The sequence below is a fragment of the Filicampus tigris genome, chromosome 16 (genome assembly GCF_054856515.1).
Source record: "Filicampus tigris isolate MCC_2025a chromosome 16, RoL_Ftig_1.0, whole genome shotgun sequence".
NCBI lineage: Eukaryota > Metazoa > Chordata > Actinopteri > Syngnathiformes > Syngnathidae > Filicampus > Filicampus tigris.
The window spans coordinates 15194148-15216895 of record NC_141232.1 but is presented as its reverse complement, the minus strand read 5'-3'; the positions used below and the strand labels follow the sequence as shown (position 1 = coordinate 15216895).

Here is a 22748-nt window from a genome sequence, read left to right as displayed (position 1 = left end):
TAGTTCAAACAAGGCATTCTGATTAGTATTGCGTTTGTGGTTTTTAGCTATCTCAGGGGGAGGCCATTTTGTCACTTCTGTTGACTATAAATGACATCACAGTTGCTCAGGGCTCAGATAACGACCAATAAAATGCCCACCTCTGCTGATTAGTATTGCGTTTGAGGAATATGAGTTAAGCAGCATAATCCCCTTGTTTTTGTCCATCTCGGGGGCTGCCATTTTGTCACTTTCTGTCGACTGAAAATGCCATCACACAGTTGCTCAGGTAACAACCAATCATGGCTCAGTTTCAGAAACAGGTGTGATTGGTCGTTACCTGAGCCATGAGCAGCTTTTATGTCATTTTCAGTAGACAGAAGTGACAAAATGGCTGCCCCCAGCGATGGCTAAAAATGGGTGGGTTAACTCTTACTCCACAAATGCAATATTTATCAGAATACTTTGTTTCAATTATTGGGCCTACATAGAACATATTCTTGAAAAAAACTTCTGCTTTAACAGTGCCATACTGATGGTATCCTTCAGTCACCTTTATTACATAAAAGGTGGCGTGGACACTGTCAGTTCAGATGATTGGTTGACAGAGAATTGAATGGAAAGGGACAAACGCAAAATGTGCCATTTTCACACACACATCTTTTTTCTTATAATATCAGGAGTTGAAAATTACACAAAATGTCTTGTGCTTGGAAAACCTTTTCCCTTTGTACAAACCGGGTCGTGCGCTTGACCATGGCAGACTCAACACCACGCAACTCTCATCAAAAACCGAGCAGCGACATTTAAGCGAAGAGCACGGATGATCTATTCGCACGAGAAAGACTTGATTAGAACATAGTGACAAGATGGGAAATTAAAAGCTGAGAGAGTCCTGCTCCTCATCTTGATGGAATATAAAATAGGGTGAGAAAACGGAGAGAATGAGAAAGCGGGAGAGAGGAAGAGAAGGCAAAAGAGAGATTGATTATGTTCTTCTAAGTGCTTCCGGCATTATTGGAACTGTACTGTCCTCCCGACCGGGCAATTTGAATTAACATTGCAGAGAGACTTATTGAGAGAGGGGGGGAATGGAGAAGCGGGACAAGGGGGTTAGGAGTGAAGGGGAGAGGGAAGGAGGTTGGGAAAGGGTATGAAGTGGGCGGGTTGGCAGGCAGACAGAGAAGGAGAGTGAGGGTGAGGAAGGAGGACAGAGATAGAATAACTGGGTTCAAAAGTAGGACAGAGTGAGAGATGGCGAGAGGCAAAGGGGAAAAGCTGGAGAATGAGCATTCATTGTTGGAGCAAAAAGCACAAGACAAGCCAATTTGAAAAAGATCAACACGCTAAACTCCTACTTTTATGAATTCCAGCTGGGCACTGCGCATAATAATCCATTTGAACCATAATACGTTTAGAAATTCGACTTTAAATATTCATTCCAAATGCTGAGACAAATCCATTTGGGGAATAGCAGTAATCCAATCAGGAACGGGACAAGAGCGGGAGAGTCGGCCTTAAGTTGAAAGAAAATTGATAGATGAGCTTGGATAAAGCTCTGTACACTTTGATTCAAGACAGTAAAGCTCACACTTTATTCAGTTCCAATGTCAGAATTTGGGAACCAGAATAGCAGATCCATACCGGAACCTTTTTGGCAGACCTACACTGAGGACAACTGCCGGTTGCTACCTACAGTTTTTTGTTATTGCACATCGCTATGGTAATCGGTAGACAGATAAGTGACCCGTCTATCATCCAACTATCTACTTCTGTGTTTACAGGATTGGGTCACGAGGGCAGCAGCCTACAGAGTACAGAAGCCCGCTTTTCCCGATAATAATCGGCTAATCGACCCTTTTCAACAATTACCGGAATGGCACAACTGCATTTAGGAGAAGATGGAAATGTCCCATTTTTTTTGGTAGTTATGAATGTTTTATATTTAATACAGAGCACAAATTAATTTGCGAAAACAACATATATACAAAGAGTCATAATCCTAACAGTATAGCTCCGTTTCAAACTTATTTACAGGGCCCTGTTTATAATCAACAGCCCCGAGTTCTTTCAAACAAACAGCTAGTGGGCGTGACGACAATATGCCCATTTTTATTGGCATGGGAAATTTTATGATGAATAGCAAATGATTTTTGTTGTCTGAGTGACTGATAAAAAAAAAACACTGTGGAAGAAAATAATGATAATAGAAGAAATAAAAAATAATCATAAAATAATCATAATACTAATCGACCGAGAAAGAAAGAGCAGTGTCATTTGTATGTAGCCTAGAAAAGTGGTGCGGGCTGACAAGAAAATGTCCGTGACACGCGTGCAGGACGGGTCAGATTGGTTCAAAGAGAACAAACATGAAGTGACAAAGCTTGAAGAAGAGAAAATTGTAATGAGAGCTCACGAATGCAACACGTGATGCGGCCTCTTCACCTCCCGAGGCACGTTTCTCACGGCCGTCTGTTCGCCTTCCACCTTCCTCCTGATTGAGGAGGAGCGGCCCCTGCCCTGCGCAGGCCACACAAAGCAAACACCAAGTCATGCTTCATGATGCATGTGGAGCACATTAGTCTGAAGAGGACGGGCTTGGAAATGAAATGCCAGTGATGGAGCACCTTGCCTCTTTAGTCTAATGAGACTCCAGAACAGGTGATCATTTATGGTTGAGAAGAGCTTGTCGAGATGTTTCACATCAACTCACTTTTAAACTGTTTTCGACGTTAAATATGCTCCTGGTGCTTGAGAATCACATTGATTACTAAGATGATCATCTTTAACACGTAGTTAATTTTGATAAAGGTTGCTCCCGTTTACGCTGAAAAAACGTGTCGTTAGTAGGGGATGTAACGATTCACTCGAGCCCCGATTCGATTCGATTTTCAGTTCCCGATTTTTGATTCGATTTAAAAAAAAATTGCTACCATGCTAGTTTCTGTGCACTAGTGTGGCTCTAAGATAAGAAGGCCTTTATTGATCCCACAGTGGGGATATTTTCAGTGATACAGCAGCAAAGATATAGGTCACACAGAGACGGCGGCATAATGTAGCCATTAATGTATAACATTAACGGCACACATTCAGAATCAAACCTATGCAGTCATCCACAAAAGCAATACGCAATGATGTTTGGCCCAAAGGCATAATTTGGTCTACACATTCAAAATGTGCTATGCATCTGGAATGAAAAAACGTTTCAAGATATAATTTTCTAGATGAAGTTAATCAACTCGATTTTTCGATTAATTGAGGCGAAGCGATTTTAAATCAATTTTCGATTAATCCCTAGTCGTTAGTGTGCATACATCATGTCCCATCTGGATGAATGTATTATAAGCTGTAAGTAGCAGAGCATTCTGTCTATGTGATTTTGTGTGCATTCTGTCCATCTATCCGCCTAGGACGGACGCCCGTTCTGCTGGTGGTTGACGAATGACGGACAAAATTGTTAAATAGACGCACTAAGCATAGTCGGAAGCCCATGTATTTAATCCGTCTTTTGTCTGTAGTCCGTCTTTAGGCTATTTTCCGTGGCGAGGAACAATAGTGGACTTGTTATTGCTTGGGGGACAGATTTGAGTGATGGACTAGGCTGTGAACCAGGCTTCCATGGTGTAGTGAGTCACTCATTTCATCTCATGTTCAAATTCAATGAGCTCCGCTTGTCTGCCTGGAATCTGGAAATGTTGTTGTGTGCCTTTGATGGGCCGCTTGTCTGACTGGGAATGCCGACACGCTGCTTAGAGCTCTTACCTGGACTGCTTGTTTCTGATTGGTGGCCCTGGACGTAGAATCGGTCATCCAATCACTGCTCTGATGGGAGGGTCCTGCACACGGCGCGCACTGATTTTTAGATAGTTTAGAAACGCTGACGGAAGCCTGTTTAAATCAGAGGCGGACCGGCTATAAGCGGGTACTGTATTTTTCTTCTCCCTGGAAAAAAGACAAATTACGGATGGCGGTACCCACGCTGCGGACGGATGATGAATAACGGAATAACGGAATTTTTAGTAAAATGTCCAGCTCTGGTAAATAGCATTTCAGTTTTTGGACCACTGCCCCTGCAGTTTGGCCACAGATGTTATGGGTTCTTGGTAGCTCCATACGTTTACTCGTGTTGCTTTGAAAATTCACAAATCAAAGCGGACGTACCATTCCAATTGTTTTTTTTCAAACTTTCAAATGATGCTCCTCCACCTCAGATGTCGTTTATGTCACCTAACTTATGGGAGGTTTCTTGATTGTTTTGGTGGCCAGCCACTCTTTTACATCTAAATTCATAATGCTGGTTACATGTTCCAAAGATAGCATCAATATGGTGTCACAGCCAAAAAAAGCAATATCATGTAGCTTTGTGATATAGTCCCTACTGTGCTTCATTGTGTTATTTTGTCTGAAAGCTTGAAGATACTGTATCTGGCATTCAATCCTCATTCTGGAAGTTTCTTGTTCTTTTTGGCGACGTGCACCTTGCCTTAGACTTTTATTTGAGATTTTTCTGTCTTTAAAATGAAAAGAAAAACCAAAAGGACTGATCAAAGAAAGAGCCTGCTTTGCTGTTGCAACATACTGCCACAAGTCAGATGGCATTTTAAATATGTATGGCGTTGACATGGAAGTTTAGTTTTTTTCCTTCACTTTGGTTACTGTCGTTCATTTGTAAAAATCATTACGTATTTGCTGGAATGAAAGCGAGTCTGCAATGGTAATAACCTGACCAAATTGTAAAGATCGTAAGTAACTGAGCATAACTAGCATTTTCCTTTAGCGGGGAAGCGTGCTTTTTGCAGCCCTCCTTTAGTGGGGCTTGAATTCAATAAATTTGAATATTATTAATAATGCAGCACGGTGGGGTAGTGGTTAGCATGCCAATGTGAGTGAATATGTGCCCTGCAATTGGGTGGCGACCATTTCCACGTGTTACCCGCCTTTCGCCCAAAGTCATCTGGGACAGGCACCAGCTGCAAGAACTGCAGAAGATGGATGGATGGATAATGACATTATAACATGAAGTTGTCAAATTATTTGCGTTTAGTCTGACTTCAAGGGAATAAGACCCTCTCAGAAAAAAGATATATCATTAACAAGAAAAGAGAGAGAGATTAAAGGACAAACATACCTGTGTTAAGGCGATGAGTGAGCCAAGTTACACTTTGGTTTAAATTCAGTTTAAATGGAAAGTCAACCCCAAAAAATTCAACCAATAATTTAAAAAATACAACCAAACATGGCTCAACTTCGGGAAACAGTGAGCCGGGATTTTTGTCACCTGGGCCCTGAGCAACTTTGATGTCATTTTCAGTCGACAGCAAGTGGCAAAATGGCCGTCCCCGGAGATGGCTAAAAACGGATGGATTTTGTTGTTTAACTCATATTCCACAAATGCAATATTCATCTGAATGCCGTGTTTAGACGAATGGAGGCACAAAATAAGTAAAATAAATAATGTAAAGAAAGATTTTGGGTTGACTTCCCCATTAAGTTTCACTAACAGTGAAATGTCAATGTCAGCCAATGTTTTGGTGCATAAAACCCATCAAGCTGACATCACCTCGTGTGTTTTAGTAATCATCACGCAGAAGTTTTTTTTAGAGTGAATTGAAAAAAAAATGACATTTGAGTGGAAACCATGACGTTCATTAAAAAGTTGTATCATTAAGACTTGCAAAAACCAAACGTAGGTTGTTTTTTTTGTTTTTTTACACCTGTCATGTACATGTCAGCTTTAATCTCATAATGTTGTGACCATCCTCCAAAAACACATTGTAACACATTACTTATTCTGTATTTATTTCTGACTTTTTTTTCCCCTCTTCGAATGTCAACTTTCTTCCTTGTTGTGAAATTCAAATACAATTTTTGACTGGGGTTAACAGCCGTTACGTACCTTTTCAGTAAATAGTCCTGCTCCACAACCCTCAGCTATTGATTGCGGCTGCTGCCAGTGCTCATATCCTGATAACGTTCTCTGAGGCCAAGTTACTCATCACGCAAACTCGCTCTAATTCAGTGCACATGCCTTACAATGCTGTACCGTACCTCCATTACCTCCTGGAGCCCACCTGCCTGCCTGTATCGAAATCATGTTGTTGTAAGCGCCGCAGGGGTTTACACTTTACATGTGTCCTTACTCTCTTGCAGTTTTGTGTTAGCTTGTTAGGTTTACGCTTAAATTGAGAAACTATGCGCCACTTATCACCAGACCGACTATCGGCTGGGCGGATTATCGGCTACGATATTCAGCGTTTTTGATGAATATCGGCATCGGCCTTTTTGAAAAATCTGATGGCCGATAATAAATCAATTTATGACTGTGTTAACTTCAAAGATATGTATTTATTTAAATTTTCAGTTAGCTTCATAAGAGATTCTACTGACCCTGGGAACACTCTGCACTTTTTGTGTGTTTGAATTCAAAACAAAGATCAGTGAAACTTTAACATTTCTGTCATTTTGAAATTTGGAAGGACTTTATTTACTGTAGAAAACTATATGGAGCTTTTGTTTAAGTTTTCATTTAACTTTGGAAGACATGCTGATGACACCGGGAGCTCGCTTTTTGTTAGACTTTTACAACAAAGATGTATTTTGGCAAACATTGATACAAATAATTAAAATAAAAATCAACATTATGCAAATCTGAAAAAAAAACAATAAACATGCTTGAAGATATTTAACAAAGAGTTTTATTTAATTCTTTTACATTTTGACGCCAATATTTTCCTTTTTGCTGAAAATGAATATCGGTTATCGGCCTCCTTGACTATTAATAATCGGTATCGGCCCTGAAAAAAACGTATCAGTCTATCTTTACTTATCACCATAAAAAAGATTTTTCTTCCCCCGTCATATGCGAATGTTATATTTGATAGTTGTTACGCTCCAAAGGGGGAGTTAAAGTACTGACGTGATGGCTAACCTAATTGACTTTTTTTCTTTTGAATTATTTTTAGCATCCTTTCAAAATTAATACATTTTAATAAGGAATTCAGAGCCTTGGATGCAAAAATACGGGAGATGTGAAGGATAGGAGAAATCATCTTGTGGGAGTAGAAGAAAAGCAGTGATGACAAGTTAAAGGGAGAGACAACACACACACACAGAAAGTATGAAAGTGATTACACCCAACCACAAACACGCTTTAGACGTTTTTGACCTGAAAGCTGTACGATAATATGTTCAATAAATAACATGCACATTATGAATGCGCGCGTGTGGCCGCTTAGCATGCAGGATTGGGCTTCTGTTGGTTGACAGTGTACAGGGAGCAGAGGAGGAGAGAGTGGATCGGAAATGCAGTTGATGCCAAAAGCTGGCATTAGTGTGGCAGCTGTTGTTTTGTGCATACTGTACATGTGTGTTTGTGTGTGTGTTGAATGCATACCTGCAACTATGCACGTGTGTGTTTTGCAGTTGTAAATCATTCATTAGCGCGTGCACGCACGTGCTGCCACAGCAAGGGGAAGATAAAGGGGAGCGGAGCAGGCTGTCAAGTGTTTTTAGATGTTGAAAACAATGCATCAGTACTGTTAATACAAAATTAATTACATCCAGGGGGTTAATCAGTCAATAAACCAGCTGTCATGTGTTCTAAACAAGGTGTGAATTAATCAGTATCAAACAAAAAAAGATGGGCTGATCATTAAAGCGGAAGTCCAACCAAACATGTTTCTTTCCTGAATATGTTCTCTACGTTCGTGGTATATGAGAACTGCACCCGTTTTTAGCTAGCTCAGGGGGCGGACATTTTGTCACTTGTCGACTGAAGATGACATCGAAGTTGCTCAGGGCTCAAATAACGACCAATCAGCTTAAAAAAACAGGTGTGACAAAGTGACAAAATAGCCGCCTCCTGAGATGGCTAAAAGTGGGTGCATTTTGCTGCTCAATTTATATTCCACAAATGCAATTCAGAATGCCGTATTTCAACTGGTGGGCCGGCATAGAACATATTCTGGAAAAATTTTGTTTGAGTTCCGCTTTAATCATGGTAATGCTGTTTTTAGTCCAGATCGTTCGCACTAAGCAATCTTAGGTAAAACCTCACACTGTAATTCTCTCAAGAAATCTAACAGGAAAAAAAAAACAGAGATCCTTGGAGTGACAGCAAAGTAGTACATGTCATTAGCAAGAAAGTATTGTTTCAAAAGTGTTATCTCGACTGCTGTGCTTTCTGTGTGAAATATGCATGTGCTTCAGTTTTCTTTCACATTCCAAAAACATGCATGCTGTTTAATTGGAGCCTCGTAATTGTCCATCTGTATGAATGTGAGTATGTGGTTTGTTTATCCGTACACTGTGATTGAATGTCAATCCTTCCGAGGTTTTACCCTGCCACACATCCAATCCCATTTGGACTCGACTCCAGTTTCCCCGTGACCCTGAACTGGACAAGTGTTCGAACACGGCTAGCTGGATGAAACCTTTGCCGAGTGTCTTGCAAGCGCACACCACCACAACGATCAACCCTCAAAGTATTTCCACTGTACAAAACCATTTGGTTACACTTTTCCCATGCTGTTGAATGAGAGAGTGTCCAATCCTCTGACTGGAATTGTATGTTTTTACTCATTGCAATGTGATATTTTATGTGCAAAAACTCACTCTAGAATAGACTCAACCTTTCGATGTAACATGATACATGGCGCATTGACATGTTACTGGGCTGTTATCCTCAAAAGTACCCTTGACATTAGACCGTTTACAATGTTTTGGTCGTATGAAACGTTTTCCAATACGTGGCCCTTTGGGGTACATTTGTGCCGATTAGAAACAGATGAGAAAATAGTACTGGACCCCAATTCCTAATAGGTTTGCCTTTGTGAAATATTTGCTTCATGTGTGAGGAATGGGAAGGAGTAGGTGGAATAAGTTCAGTATAGTTATATAAAGTGGAATATTGGTTGTTTTAGAGAGGAAGTCAACCCAGACATACTTTTTCCAAGAATATGTTCTATGCAGGCCCGCTAGTTGAAACACAGAATTCTGATTAATGTTGCATTTGTGCAATATGAGTTGAGCGTCAAAATCCACCTGTTTTTAGCCATCTCAGGGGGCGGCCATTTTGTCACTTCTGTTGACTGAAAATGACTCAGGGCTCACCCAAGGACCAATCATGGCTTCGCTTCAGAAAACAGGTGAGCTATGATTAGTTGCTACCTGAGCCCTTAGCAACTGTCATGTCATTTTCAGTCGACAGAAGTGACAAAATGGCCGCCCCCTGAGAAGGCTAAAACGGCTGGATTAATTTTTATTCCACAAACGCAATGTTTACCAGAATGCCTTGTTTCAACTAGTGGGCCTGCATTGAAAACATATTCTTGAAAAAAATATGTTTGAGTTGACTGCCCTTTAAGGGAAATGTTACAATCTTGTTAAATTTGAACCAACCTTGTGATCTTTTCAATATTCAACTCATTCACTGCCATAGATGAATTGACTAGTTTTTTCACAGTCCAGTCTTTGAATCCCAGGAACGTGTTTATATTTTTTTCAATTTTTTTCAAATGTTAGGGCAAAAGAGGGTCTGAATATCTGGCAGTGAATGAGTTAATTAAATGATCCCACAGTTCCTCCTACTCCCGTTTTCATTGACGAAATACAAAAGCTGTCTTTCAATTGGATCAGCTATACTGTAGTGCAGTTGTGGCACTTTCGATCCACACACCTTTCGGTGCTGCTGGGTTACGATGTGTCCACTGGATGCTATCCACTTCATTTGAACGCAGCACATGACAACAGCGCTTTAACCCCCTTTTCATTTTGTGCGCCTCGTGCGGCGCTCTGCTCCTTTTCATCTCATCTTCCTAAACGCCGTGCACTGGCGTGACATCTGTTAATCGATGACAGTGATGCTGTTGAGTCGCTGTAGTCGCGCCACTGTGGCAGCAGAGAGAAGGCAGTTAGTTTGTACATTTGCGTGAGTGCATCTTGAAAACAATATATGTATAAGTTATATTTGAATATTTTCCTAAAACAAGAAAAAAACGCAACAAATTAACCGACTTGAAGAGTTTGCCTGTGTGTATTTGTGGATTACCATGTGACTGAATAGCTACTGACACATAATGAAAAACATGTTTCTTTTAGCAGGCTTATTGGATTTTTTTCATTATTATTGTCACAGTAAGTTAAACATGACTTAGGCAATTATGCTATTAGGCTAGCGATTGTCCTAAATGCACGACTGAAGGTTGACAGTCGCCCGATGACTCGGATGGGCCGTTGTGTACCGTTTTGATACTGTTGTGTTTAAAAAGCTTTGGCAGCCACAGAGGAAGTCTGTCACGGCAGCACGCACAGAGAGGCCAAGGGGAGACGGGATACGACTGTGCGGAAGTGTAGAAAATAGAAAGAGCACACAGACCACAGTAAATAAGCTTGACGAGAGGAAGGAGTGCAGTTTTTCACAAAGGGCAAATAACAAAACTGAAACTATCAACGCAATTCTTACATTCATCCATCTAGACAGTTTATCCTGTGCGGGGTCACAAGACAATGGATGAATTTCTCGAAGAATTCATTTAATACAGCATTCAATGACACATTTAAAGTCTGTAGCAAAGGAAATCTTTTGCAAACCACGGATGAGGCAACCATGCAAAAAGACGCAGAGTGACGGAAGGAATACTGGCCAGGAACAAGCAGAATCTGGCAAATGCCATCCAATAACACCCAAAAGACTAACTTGCATAGGTGAGGTGAAAGGTCACATTGGGTGACAGAGCACTCAGTGGACTGGAGAGTGGAAAACAGTCCCATTGTCTGCTCCACTGTGGACGCGTTCACAAAACGCAAATACATCAGACAAGGGACGGACAATTACCGTAATCACATTTAAATTGACATTCACAATGTAGTACAGTGCAATTTTTAAAACAATTTTTTTTTTAAACAATTCATTTCGATCTGTTAGTAGGCTGAATATCTTTAGACATATGTACATTTTACTTATTTGTACCGTATCTAGATACGTTCAGTGCTTAAAGCGGAAGTCAACCCAAACATATTTTTTTCAAGAATATGTTCCCAGCAGGCCCACTAGTTGAAACACATCGTTCTGATTAATTTTGTATTTGTGGAATATGTTAAGCAGCAAAATGCACTCGTTTTTAGCCATCTCTGGGGGCGGCCATTTTGTCTTTTGTCGACTGAAAATGACTCACAACTGCTCGCAACTTCCAATCACGGCTGACCTGTTTTCTGAATCTGAGCCGTGATTGGTCGTTGTGAGCAGTTGTGATGTCATTTTCAGTTGACAGAAGACAAAATGGCCGCCCCCTGAGATGGTTAAAAATTTATGGATTAACACTCCACAAATGCAATATTTATCAGAATGCCCTGTTTCAACTAGTGGGCTTGCATAGAACATATTCTTGAAAAAAAAAAAATTGTGCGTTGACTTCCACTTTAAGAAGTGCAGTCCACTTGTTTCCGTATGATTTTTTTCATGAAAAGTTGAAGCGATGAAGCCACAGATTAGAGTATTATTGTTGTAATCTGATTTAGTAATGGTGATTATATTATTACTTGAGGTTGTTGAAAAGAAGAGGAAGAAGACCTTTAAAAAAAAATCGCAGATTAAATCGCAATCACAATGTTGAGGGGAAAAAAAGCAATTTGATTATATTTCAAAATCGTGACGGTTATCAGAAGCTAATTCTGTTAGCTAAAGCTAATCAGTGCATCCAACACAACTCAATGCATCTTAGCGTACCGTTGGCTTTGGCCTTTAAGGGGGGTCTTCCAACTGTGGGGGCATATGTGCGTTTCTGTAAAACAGCGTTGAGACGATGTAGTCCGAAAGTGGCCCTGGATCTTAACTCAGCTCAGTTGATCATATCACGGATGGAGAAATTTGGTGTGGGGCTGGTCATTATGGAAATTCATTCGTGATTACATAACAGGGGGCAAAAGTACAGAACTGTTCACTCACAGACACATTTTCAGAAATAAGATGATGACAAAAGATTTCAACGGTGGTTTAATTTCACACTTAATGGGTGGGCAGGCACGCCAGAGAAGCAAATATTGTATACAAGCTATTCAAAAGCCACCATCCATAATATGTCCCCTTGAGTGAAAAGAGCAATTTTCCTTTGGCTCGAAGAATATTCCATTTGCTTCCTTACGCACTCACACCCTGGCGTACATTTAACCAACTGCGGACCCAAGCTGAGAGGTGATGTGACATCAGGAGGGAGGGTCTCACCACGTGAACATTATTACACTCATTGAGACTGTAACAGGAGGGGAGGCGGCGCGTTGAAAAGACGGGGGATTTAGGTGCGTGCGCAGCTACGTGAAGCTGAAGCAGTGAGGTGGCAGAAGACGAGAGAATACTCATCGTCTTATTGTCTTTGCGCATCCTCCAACATGCGCGCAGACAGCCCTGTCACTGTCACGCCAATAAAAGAGATTAGAATTTGAATTTTCATCCCGGTGGATTTAAGGAGTCCTCCTTACCAGGGATCGTGGATGCCGGGTGGTCGGCATGCAAGACGCAGCACTTAAGCGCTCTTAAGTTTTGCCCTCTTAATTTATTTCTGGCATAATTCCCCTGAAAAGGCTTGTTTTATCAGTCACAGAGCTGTTGCCTCGGTATACCTGCTGTTGCGGAATAGCCGGAGCATATCACGGGGCCAGCAAAATGGTTGTAATTTGAAATGTAGAGAAGACGGTGAAGCGCAAAGATATAGAGAAGCTCATCCTTGCTTTGGATGGGATGGGACGAAAGGTGAGGAAAAGGAGGAGGGAGATAGGGAGGGTGGTCTCGCCGCTGACAGTGACTGAGAACCAGCCTTTATCGTGTTGCGAGCAAAAGCACACACAAAGCACTCTCACTCCATTTCCCTTTCACTCTCTCACCCCTCGCGCCTTCCCTGCCCCCGTGGGATCATTTGGTTCCACGCTTCGCTTCTTTCCAGGGTCTGGAAACTGTTGTAAGGTTAAATGCGTGCTTGGCCCAGGCTTTGTGGATGTGGCGCATCCTCACGGAGCCGAGATCAATCGTAACATCGCGGGTGAGGAGAGGGGAACGAGTTGTGATTGAAAGGTTAATGTGACAGATTGTGTTGTGGAAGTGCATGAGAGAACTGCACGTGTGGAAACGAGCATGCCATTTATTCACATCGCAGATTTGGTTCAGAATATACACAGTCACGGTTATAATAGGAGGTATTCATTGATGTTATTTGGTCATTCGTACCAGACTTTTTCAGACCCATTGTGAAATCACATATGTCATTGGGATAGACTGATTCCACTAAACTCTTCAACATTTAAAAGGGATGTCAACACCCCAAAAATCTTTGCAACATGTTCTCTGCGCCTTCACTAGTCATTCTAAGAGGAGTTAGGCAGCAAAGTCCACCCATTTTTAGCCATCTCAGGGGGCGGCCATTTTGTCACTGCTGTCGACTGAAAATGACATCGCCGTTACTCAGGTAACGACCAATCACGGCTCACCTTTTTTATGAAGCTGAGCCGTGATTGGTCCTTACCTGAACCCTGAGCAACTGTGATGTCATTTTCTGTCAACAGCAAGTGGCAAAATGGCCGCTTCCTGTAGCTGAGTGATAATTGGTCGTTATCTGAGCCGTATTTTCTGAAGCTGAGTTGTGATTGGTTGTTACCGGAGCCCTGAGCAACTGTGATGTCGTATTCAGTCGACAGAAGTGACAAAATGGCCGCCCGTGACATGGCTAAAAGCGGGTGCATTTTACTGCTTAACTCCTATTCCACAATTGCAATATTAATCAGAATGTCTTGTTTCAACTAGTGGGCTTGCATAGAACATATTCTTGGGAAAAAGAGTGTTTGTGTTCCCTTTTAAGATGTTGGAACCCTGTTGTGGTTTACATGGCAAGTGGTTTTAAGAATCTGTAGCCTAACAATGGTGAGAAAATATTAGAAACGGCTCCCAGTTTGATACAGTACACTTCTTCACCACTGCAAATTTTAATTACAAAAATAAACACTGCTAAATGAAAACATAACTGACAGTGTCAATCATTACTGAGCTATCAGCCTTTTATTTAAGAATCCAGTTTGTGCTATGCTATACTAAATGAAATATCGTACAAGCATATGTGGTTTGCACCTACTGTGTCATGCAGATACACTTAAAATGCTTGCTCTCCCTCTTCTGGAACATGTAACGACTTTAAAAATGAGACATGGAAAACTAGGCGAGCATGGAGTTTTCTCCTGGGGTGTCGAGGACGCATCTCAGCCCGTCACTTCACTTCACCAAGCAATACATTTCCTAAAAAAGCCACCAGCCTCCCTGTTTTGCTTTTCCGTAGCGTAGCTGTATGACACACACACCCACACGCACCCACGCACACACACACACTGGCAGAACTATTACCATTCAATAAGAAGCAGGGGCACAAACAGGAGCAGCAGGAGCATCAGACTGCAGAGGCCCCTCAGTGGCTCATCTGCTAAACTTAGAGCAGAAATGGGCCACTGAGAAATAATCTGTCAATGTGTGTGTGTGTGTGTGTGTTGCATTTAGACCATTGTGTCAAGACATGAACCAAAACAGTGCTCTTCTTACGTCTCCCCGTCCTTCTTTGTGATACCTTATCGTCGTTTTACAATAGATATCATGGAGAGGCAAATACATTCAGTGACAGCTCCCGAGCTTTAAATTAAGGTTAAAAAATAAGTGCCTAAAATAGGGCCGGTGTTAATTAGGCGATGCCGTGATAAATGTGCGAGCTAATTAAGCGCGTATAGGTTTGACTAAGGAGAAGGAGGCGTCTATGATAAGAAAAGGGATGATAAGGTACAAGCAGCAATGGGGGAAAAAGAGAGAAATGCGTGTGCTTTTAATTGAGGTAGAGATAATAAGTGCGCACGTGTGAAGAGCGGCACAGCGAGTTGACGCGGGACAAAGGGAAATGAAGGAGAAGTCTCGTCATCAATACGTAATTTTAGCTCACAGGCTGATGGCGGCGTGCACACACAGGCTTTATCGGAAATGAAAGCGCTTGAGCGGTGTGTGCGTGCGTGGGCGTGCGTGTGGGTGTGTGTGTGTGTGTGTATGCTTGCATCTCTACTCTCCGTGTGCATGAGAGTGAACGAGCCAGTGGCAAGTTTTTCCTGCTTACTGTCTTTTCAATTGGCGATATACAAGTGAAGGCCAGCTGTTCCTCCCTTTTCTCCCACCTGGCCTCCCACTCGGCTCTCTTTTTCCAGTCCTCCAACCTCCCTCCGTCTCACGTCTCTCCCACCCCCTCCCCGATCGGCTTCTCTCTCCATCAGACAGTGTCAATAGCAGCGCCACTGGCCCACCAGCCCCCTCCCAAGTTCAAAGGCGCCTTTATAGACAGGATAGAAATATGCATTGCCAAAAAAAAAAAAACTCCCAGCAGCAGACAGCGTCATCGCACTGGCTTTGCTACTCCCTTCTATCTGTGCTTTTGTCTTCACTTGGACTTCTCACGCCATGTTTTTTTGCATTCAGAAAAGGGAAGAAGAAAAGTAGACATAGAAAATTGAATAGAATGCTTGTCTTTAAAAAACTAGACATAAAAGGATGTCGTTCAATCTTGCATTATACTAATGACACTTTTCTATAGTAGCCTTTCACGCTCACTGGCCTTCACGATATAACATTGCAAACACCTTCACAATCCAAATGATGAGTTTCAGTACTCAAATAACAATGTTCAGCGTTGATTGATACTCAAAGAGGTATTAATTAAGCAATGTTTATTATCGTGGTACTTAACCGTCATATAGAACTACACCATAGACACACTCGGAATACAGTAAGTGTCCCGGTGTCGATTAAAATGTGGACTTGGACTCATTATAGGGTTGCAAATAATGATTATTTCAATAATCCAATAATCTGTCCATGACACTAGTCAACAGCAAATTTGAATGGGAGATACCTTTAGGTTTCCATTCACTCATTTTTGATTTAAAATATGTCTTTACGTTGTTTCTAGTACATCAGGTTTTGGAAATATTTTTTTTGTCTTTAAGTTTGACCTATAAAAATTTTGCACAATATGGATTTTACCATGCATTGTAAAATATAGCTATGATGTTTCAGGAAGAAAATCCACCTGTTGCTGAACCTAACACTTAATTCATAAATATTACTAAATATACTAATATTACTATTACATTGCTATTACAAACTTGAAAACAAGGCCATATTTGGAATCAGTGCAAAAAAAATCAGCAATAAAAGTTTACCTGCATCTCTGATTTTAAAATGTTGTAAAAATTTGGTGACCAGTGCAGGGGCGCAGCCAGTTTGACAGACTGCCCAACCAGTGGGATTCATGAAAAAATGTTTACTTTAAAATTTTTTGTAAATTATGAAATTATTTTTGAATTTGTGTTTCGTTGTGTTTTTTTATTTTGTATTTTATTAAATATTAAGAATGGCATAATTGTGGTTGTCTAAGGAAGATCTGAATTTCATATCGTTCAGTTTGTCTTTTTATTTGAATATGCGATGTGTCGGGACAGAAGGATTGTGCTCATCGAGAGAAATATTCAGGCCCACCGTGATTTTTCCAGGCCCACCCATTAGCCACGTTCTGGCTCCGCCTCTGGACCAGTGTTATTTTGTCGCTTAGGGCTAGGGTTATGCACATGTCAGAAAATTGGCAAAAATGTTGGTCATTGTTTTCCAAAGTAAAAGCAAATGTTTTATTTTGATTCAACACAAAGATCATCAGTCTGCTTTCATGGAGGACGACAGAAATTGGTTAACATTTGCTGTTGAGAAGCTGAAATTGCAAGCATTTGGACAATTTAAAATCTAAAGGTATCAGAAGATGAATAGATTAGCAAAATAATTATTGATCGTCATTATCGATTAGTCATCGAGTAATCTTCTAATTCATCGTGTTTGTACAGTCCCAATTTCTGACGCAGTTTTGGTTTTGTGTTCGATTGTGCAGGTCTATCTAATGTCTAGTGAGTGCATATAAGCAATCTAAATCCAAAATCTGGTGAAATAACAGGAATTCCAGGTATTGCCTGTTATATATATACAGTATATTTAAAAAATATCTTCCACTGACTTGCAATTGAGGCGGCACGGTGGTGGACGAGTGGTTTGCACGTGTGCCTCATGGTTCTGCGATTGGGGGTTTGAACTTTTGTGTGGAGTTCACATTCTGCCTGTGCTTGTGTAGGTTTTCTCTGATTACTCCCACACATTCTCAAAACATGCATATTCCATATGCTGTATGAGCAAAACAATACCATCACTGTCTAAAAGTGTCTAAAAGCAAAATGGCAACGTTTTTCTTTTTTTTTTTTTTAATGACTGCCGTGTCTATTTACAATATGTGCTTGTACGCGTGCGTGTTTTTGCGTGCAAGTGCGTGCATGCATATTCCAGAACAAATTGGATGTGGAAATACCTAAGTTATTGACTGTCTACCCTGCAAGCCAAATAACTGCTCCAGGAGTGTGTGAGTGCACTCGTTTGGAGGCTCCGGGCAGAGATTACGGCACAGCAGCCACACCAAGGCCCGTCAGGCAAAGGATACACAAACACATACCGCAGCCACGTACACAGAGAAGCAGAAACTTGTATCGAGGTCGAAAAGACATTAAAAGACAATTGTGTTTTCTAGCCTTTATATGTTTTGAAGAGGAGGAAAAAACATGTTCAGTATGTTGTTAATGTTCAGCATATTGCGCAACACGTACAAACTACAATTACAATGATACACGTTTTGTTGAATTAGCATTATTACCTCCACCAAGACAAATTATGGTTTATATGCAGGGTTTTTGATGTCCCACCTCTTTGGCTTGCTAATCTGTAAAATCGGCTTGAAAATTTTAACATTTTTGCCATTTTAAATAAATAATAGGATTTATTATCCTCATCGTAATCCATCGAGGTGAAATTTGACTAACTCTCTGCTGTTCATTTGTGTTGCACACTTCATAGAAGCTCAGACCACACTAGAAGTGCAGTGATTACCCGAATAATTGATTAACTAATTGATTATCCAATTAACCAAGAATTATTTTGATTATCAATTAATTTTGAGACCTTTTACAGTTTAAAATCTCAACATTCCAGTCTCTCAATAGTAAATATTTTCAGAAATAATACATTTCTGAACTGATTACCTTCATTTTGAATTTAAAAAAAAAAAGCAAAAATTAAATTTTTCTTTGGAAAAGTTTTTGTCATGTCATGTTTGTCATGTTACAGACCAAACCAGTAACCGAATCAAAATCAACTTCTATATGCATTTTCGCCGCTGCCAATTTTAAATAATGTACTGTTTTTGAATAATGGATGGAAATGTCAAAATTAGGGTCTCTTGCTCAAGGGCACCTTGACAGTTGTCAAGAAGCAGACTCGCATCTCTTCAATAGCGTAGTTGCCATTTCACGTTTTGTCCACTGTGGGACTCGAGCCGTCACGTTCTAGTTGGAAAACTACATCCATTTGAGTTACTATGTATATGAAATGGATGATATCATCCCCCAATCAAGATGGCACCTTCCAACCATTCATAGCTAACAAATGGACTTTGATACTCCGCATATACTTTGACTTGTGCTAATACAGTGCTGCCATGACTAATGCTGCATTCACACCAAATCCGTTGAGGGCCTTTCTGGCGGCGCGATTCAATTGAAGTCAATGTAGTTTGTGCGGTTACGTGCGGGGCGTCACGGATGATGCGTTTGGAGCTGGGGGGATGCGGAGCGAAGCGCTAAAAATCCGTCCATTTGTCCATTCGCTGCAGATAAAACAAATGAACTTTATTCCCTCTTTGCCTCGCGGCAGCCAATCAACATCGGGGAGTACTACGTCACACACAGCGTCCTCTACACTCAGCGGGTTTTGTGTGGAGAACGCAAAATTGATGAAAAGATTATTGTTGCCGTTTGCGGACATCCCAAGCTATACACGGACAGTTACCACTACAGGGACAAGAAAAAAAGAGACCATGCTTGGCTAGCCGTGAGTGAGGAGCTTGGTATACCTGGCATGTTTTTACTTTTTTTTTTTTGTTTGTTTTTTTACAGCTGTTGAACTTTACCAAGACGCTTTAGCTTTAGCTTTGATTCGAAAAATTCTTTCGTCGTCCTCTACCAAGCGAAGCCCCTCCCCTCTCAGGTGTGCGCAGATGAAGCGGCTGCCGCATTTAGGTTTTAAATTTCCCACGGAAATTTACCACCAGCAAATAAAGCAAAGCGGAACGCTGATCCGTGATGGGTGTGAGCGTAGCATTAAGATGGACTTGACTTGACGTGGCTTTTTTTTTGGTGTGTGAGTGTGTGATACAAGACGTTGTGTGGCCGATTTTTATTTATTTACTTTTAGTTTTGAGGTACAGGTAAGATAATGAGATCCAAGGTGTGCTTCAGGCCTCCACCTGTGGATGAAGGAAGTAAATTTAACAACATCTGGCCACTATCAATTCACATTGTTTTCTTTGCAGTGCATTGTTTCGTATGAAAAAACAAAAAGTGACTTGATGTTTTTTGGGGGGCTGGATTGAACCAATTGCGTCTTTCTCCCTCATATCAGTGGGAAAAGATGATTTGGGAGACGAGTGTTTTGAGAGACGAGTGTGGTCACGGAAGAACTTAAACTTGCATCTCTGCACCTCTCGAGTGGCCTCGCGGACGTCTGTGCTCTTCTGACATACAAACAAACACTTGAACCCGCACCCCTACTTCCTTTAGAGCTGATTTGTTCTTTTTGCGCTGTTCTCTGACAAGAACCACCCCGTCCCTACTTTGTTCTTCCTAAATGCCTGTCCAGTGCACACACGCTGCTCCTGACTCCTGGCTGCTGTCCCTTCTCGGCTCTGTGGCTCCACACTGGATCACAGCCGAGTGCCAGCTTGGCCTTATCCTCTATTTATTCCATTGTCACATTGTCCTCTGCCTCTGTCCCTCTGGAGGCATCACACCTCATCGACCTCCTCCCGCCCTCCCTGCATCTGACACAACTCAATTTTCCATTCTCTCTTTTTTTTTAAAATTCCTTCCTCCCGCACTTTTCTCCCTCTTTTATCTTCACTCTCATCTATTCTCTCCTTTATATACTCATCTTTCTCCCATAGCTCCACTGGCCATTCAGCCCGCTATTGAGGTCTGCATTGTTTAGTGCGGGCGTATTGAAGCCAGATCTGACGTAAGGCGCGCATCAACAGAGGAGACCGCAAACGACTCAGAAGCGAATCCAAGGCCTCGCTGGCCTGTTTCCGGAATCCGGCCGAGTGACTCGCCTGCCCCGCTAACCCCTCTGGGAATTTTAATACCCGCTAATCGATCACATTGTGCCAACAAGAGGTGCTAATGTGGCCAGAGCCTAATTATTGTTGCTGTAAATGAAGAGAGAGGTGTTTTGCAGCACTTCATTTTCCTCAAGGTTTCTCGCGCTCAAACCTCCTTCCATCAGCAAAATTCTTTTTTGCCCGGCCACTTTTCTCACCCTCCGTCTTTCTGGGCTTCAGTATCAGTCTTAATTATGTATTTTTCTTAAAGGCTAATGGAAATTTGGCTCTCTGAACGAGTGTATTGGACAGTACATTAATACAGCTCTTAAGAATAGTAAAACAGAGAGAGGAAGCCAGAGGAAACAGTGGAGTATTGGGGGAGGAGGAGTGTGAAAGTCTGTAAATTCAATTATAACTGTGGCCTCGCAGACATTCCACGGGTATAAATGAGAGAGCAGAGCAGGGCTCTGTTTCTGGATGGATGATTACGAGAGCAAGATAAAACGTTGAGGAGCAAATGGATTTTGGTTCGCAAAGAGACATGACGACAACATCAGTGTGCGCATCATTATTTCATGATTTCCAAGCACAAACTCATTTGGCAAGTTGGGCGATGCACTTGTTTTGTGTTTCACACGCCGCGCGATAATGACATATTTCCAAGCTCGCGTGTACAGCACACGGCATTGTTTGCCGGATGCACTGTAAATCACAGGCTCCCACCTCAACGCAATAGCACTGATCTCATTAATGCAGAAACAAGGTAGCGGATCAAGCTGTGCGCGTCCCCAGGGAGGGGCAAGTTGGCGTTTGATGTGGAGAGAAGCTACAAGACAGTCCTAAGAAGCCGAAGAGATTTCAATAGCCTGTCAGCTTGATTGTTACCACAATCCCACTCAAAGGAGCAGTTGAATTTAGTGACCATACCGCATCTTTTGCTCGGACATGCGGCCAGGATTTTTAAAGCGTCCAGCATTTTACTATTTTTTTTATGAGTCAGCATCTTTTTAGTCACTGTTCATGCAATCATTAGACGGTCTACGTGCCGGCTATTATGCCCAGCACTTGCCTGGTCCGGATGTCAGTGTGTGTACAATCATTACTGTCACAATCTGTTCAGCAATGGAAGTGTTATGGCAACACCTCTTGGACAAACGACATTGTTGCTATTTCTTGGACAGACGGTCATGTAAGAGTTGTTGGTCCCCACGAAACAAATAACGGATTAGGTGTACATTTGTATTGTGCTCACAAGCTTGTCAAAAAGGGGAAATGGCTCCTCATGTTTGACAATTAAAGCTCGAAATTGGAATTTAGAGGCCGGTACTGATGTTAGTCGGTATCTGATATATCCGCTGATAGCCGATATACTGTATTGGTCGATAGATGATTTATCGGGCTCGTATATGAAAAAAATTGATATACACAGGATACAGCGGTATGAAAAGTTTTCTTTATTTGTGACTGATTTTTTTTTTTGTTTAATTCATTATTTTATCTGGTTGAAATTATTCAGTACAAGTTGCCATATTATCAGCATTATTATCACTGCTATGACTGTTGTTTTGGATTAATGTTAAAGGGGAAGTCAACCTAAAAAAATTGTCTATTCAGCCCCACTAGGCTAAACACAGCATTCTGATTGATATTGTGTTTGTTTGGAATATGAGTTAAGTAGTAAAATCCACCTGTTTTTGTCCATCTCAGGGGGCGGCCATTTTGTCACTTGCTGTCCACTAAAAAATGAGGTCACGGTTGCTCAGGTAACAACCAATCATGGCTCACCTGTTTTCTGAACCTGAGCCATGATTGGTTGTTACCTGAGCCCTTGAGCAACTGTGATGTCATTTTCAGTCGACACAAGTGACAAAATGGCCACCCCCTGAGATGGCTAAACTGGATGTATTTTGCTGCTTAACTCATATTTCACAAACGCAATCGGAATCCATGTTTGGACTAGTGAAGGTGCACAGACCATATTATTATTATAAAGAACATTTTTGGATTGAAATCCCCTTTCATGGTTGAACAAACAAATACCGTTTTGGCCGTCACCTGAAAAGTGATGACTTTAGTGGTACACTCATTCTGCCCGACACCAGCGATATATGCAAAGACATGAAGACTTAATGACCTTGGGCACCACTGGATCTAAGGACTTACTCATGCCCAGTATCAAGCTCATGTCACAGTCTTGTCAAGACTCCGACTTCCCACCTCCTCCTCTTCTGTCCAGATCAATATCCCCTTTCAACAGTGCTGGATATCCGCGTGTGATTGTCTCAGACAACACCGCTGTTTAAGATTAAGATTCTCGCCCATCTCATATCTTTGGTTAGCTTCTCTGAATCAAGTGTCCTTGTAGGTCAAGATAATCTATACACATGCTCCATATTCACCACCTATATTCAAATAGCTTCTCCCCACAGAGGTGTGCTAGCGTAAACTGATGAAAATGATGGATGGGATTAGAAACAGCAGTTTGAAGTCCCCTGAATAATCTTGCGCCAGCTCTGTGTA

At 41.5% G+C, this 22748-nt stretch overlaps 1 protein-coding gene across 3 annotated transcripts in view; it reads left to right on the top strand.

Annotated features, from left to right (window-relative positions):
* Nucleotides 1–22748, top strand: part of grin2ba (glutamate receptor, ionotropic, N-methyl D-aspartate 2B, genome duplicate a) — a 152038-nt gene that overhangs the window by 67554 nt on the left and 61736 nt on the right. The window lies entirely within an intron of this gene.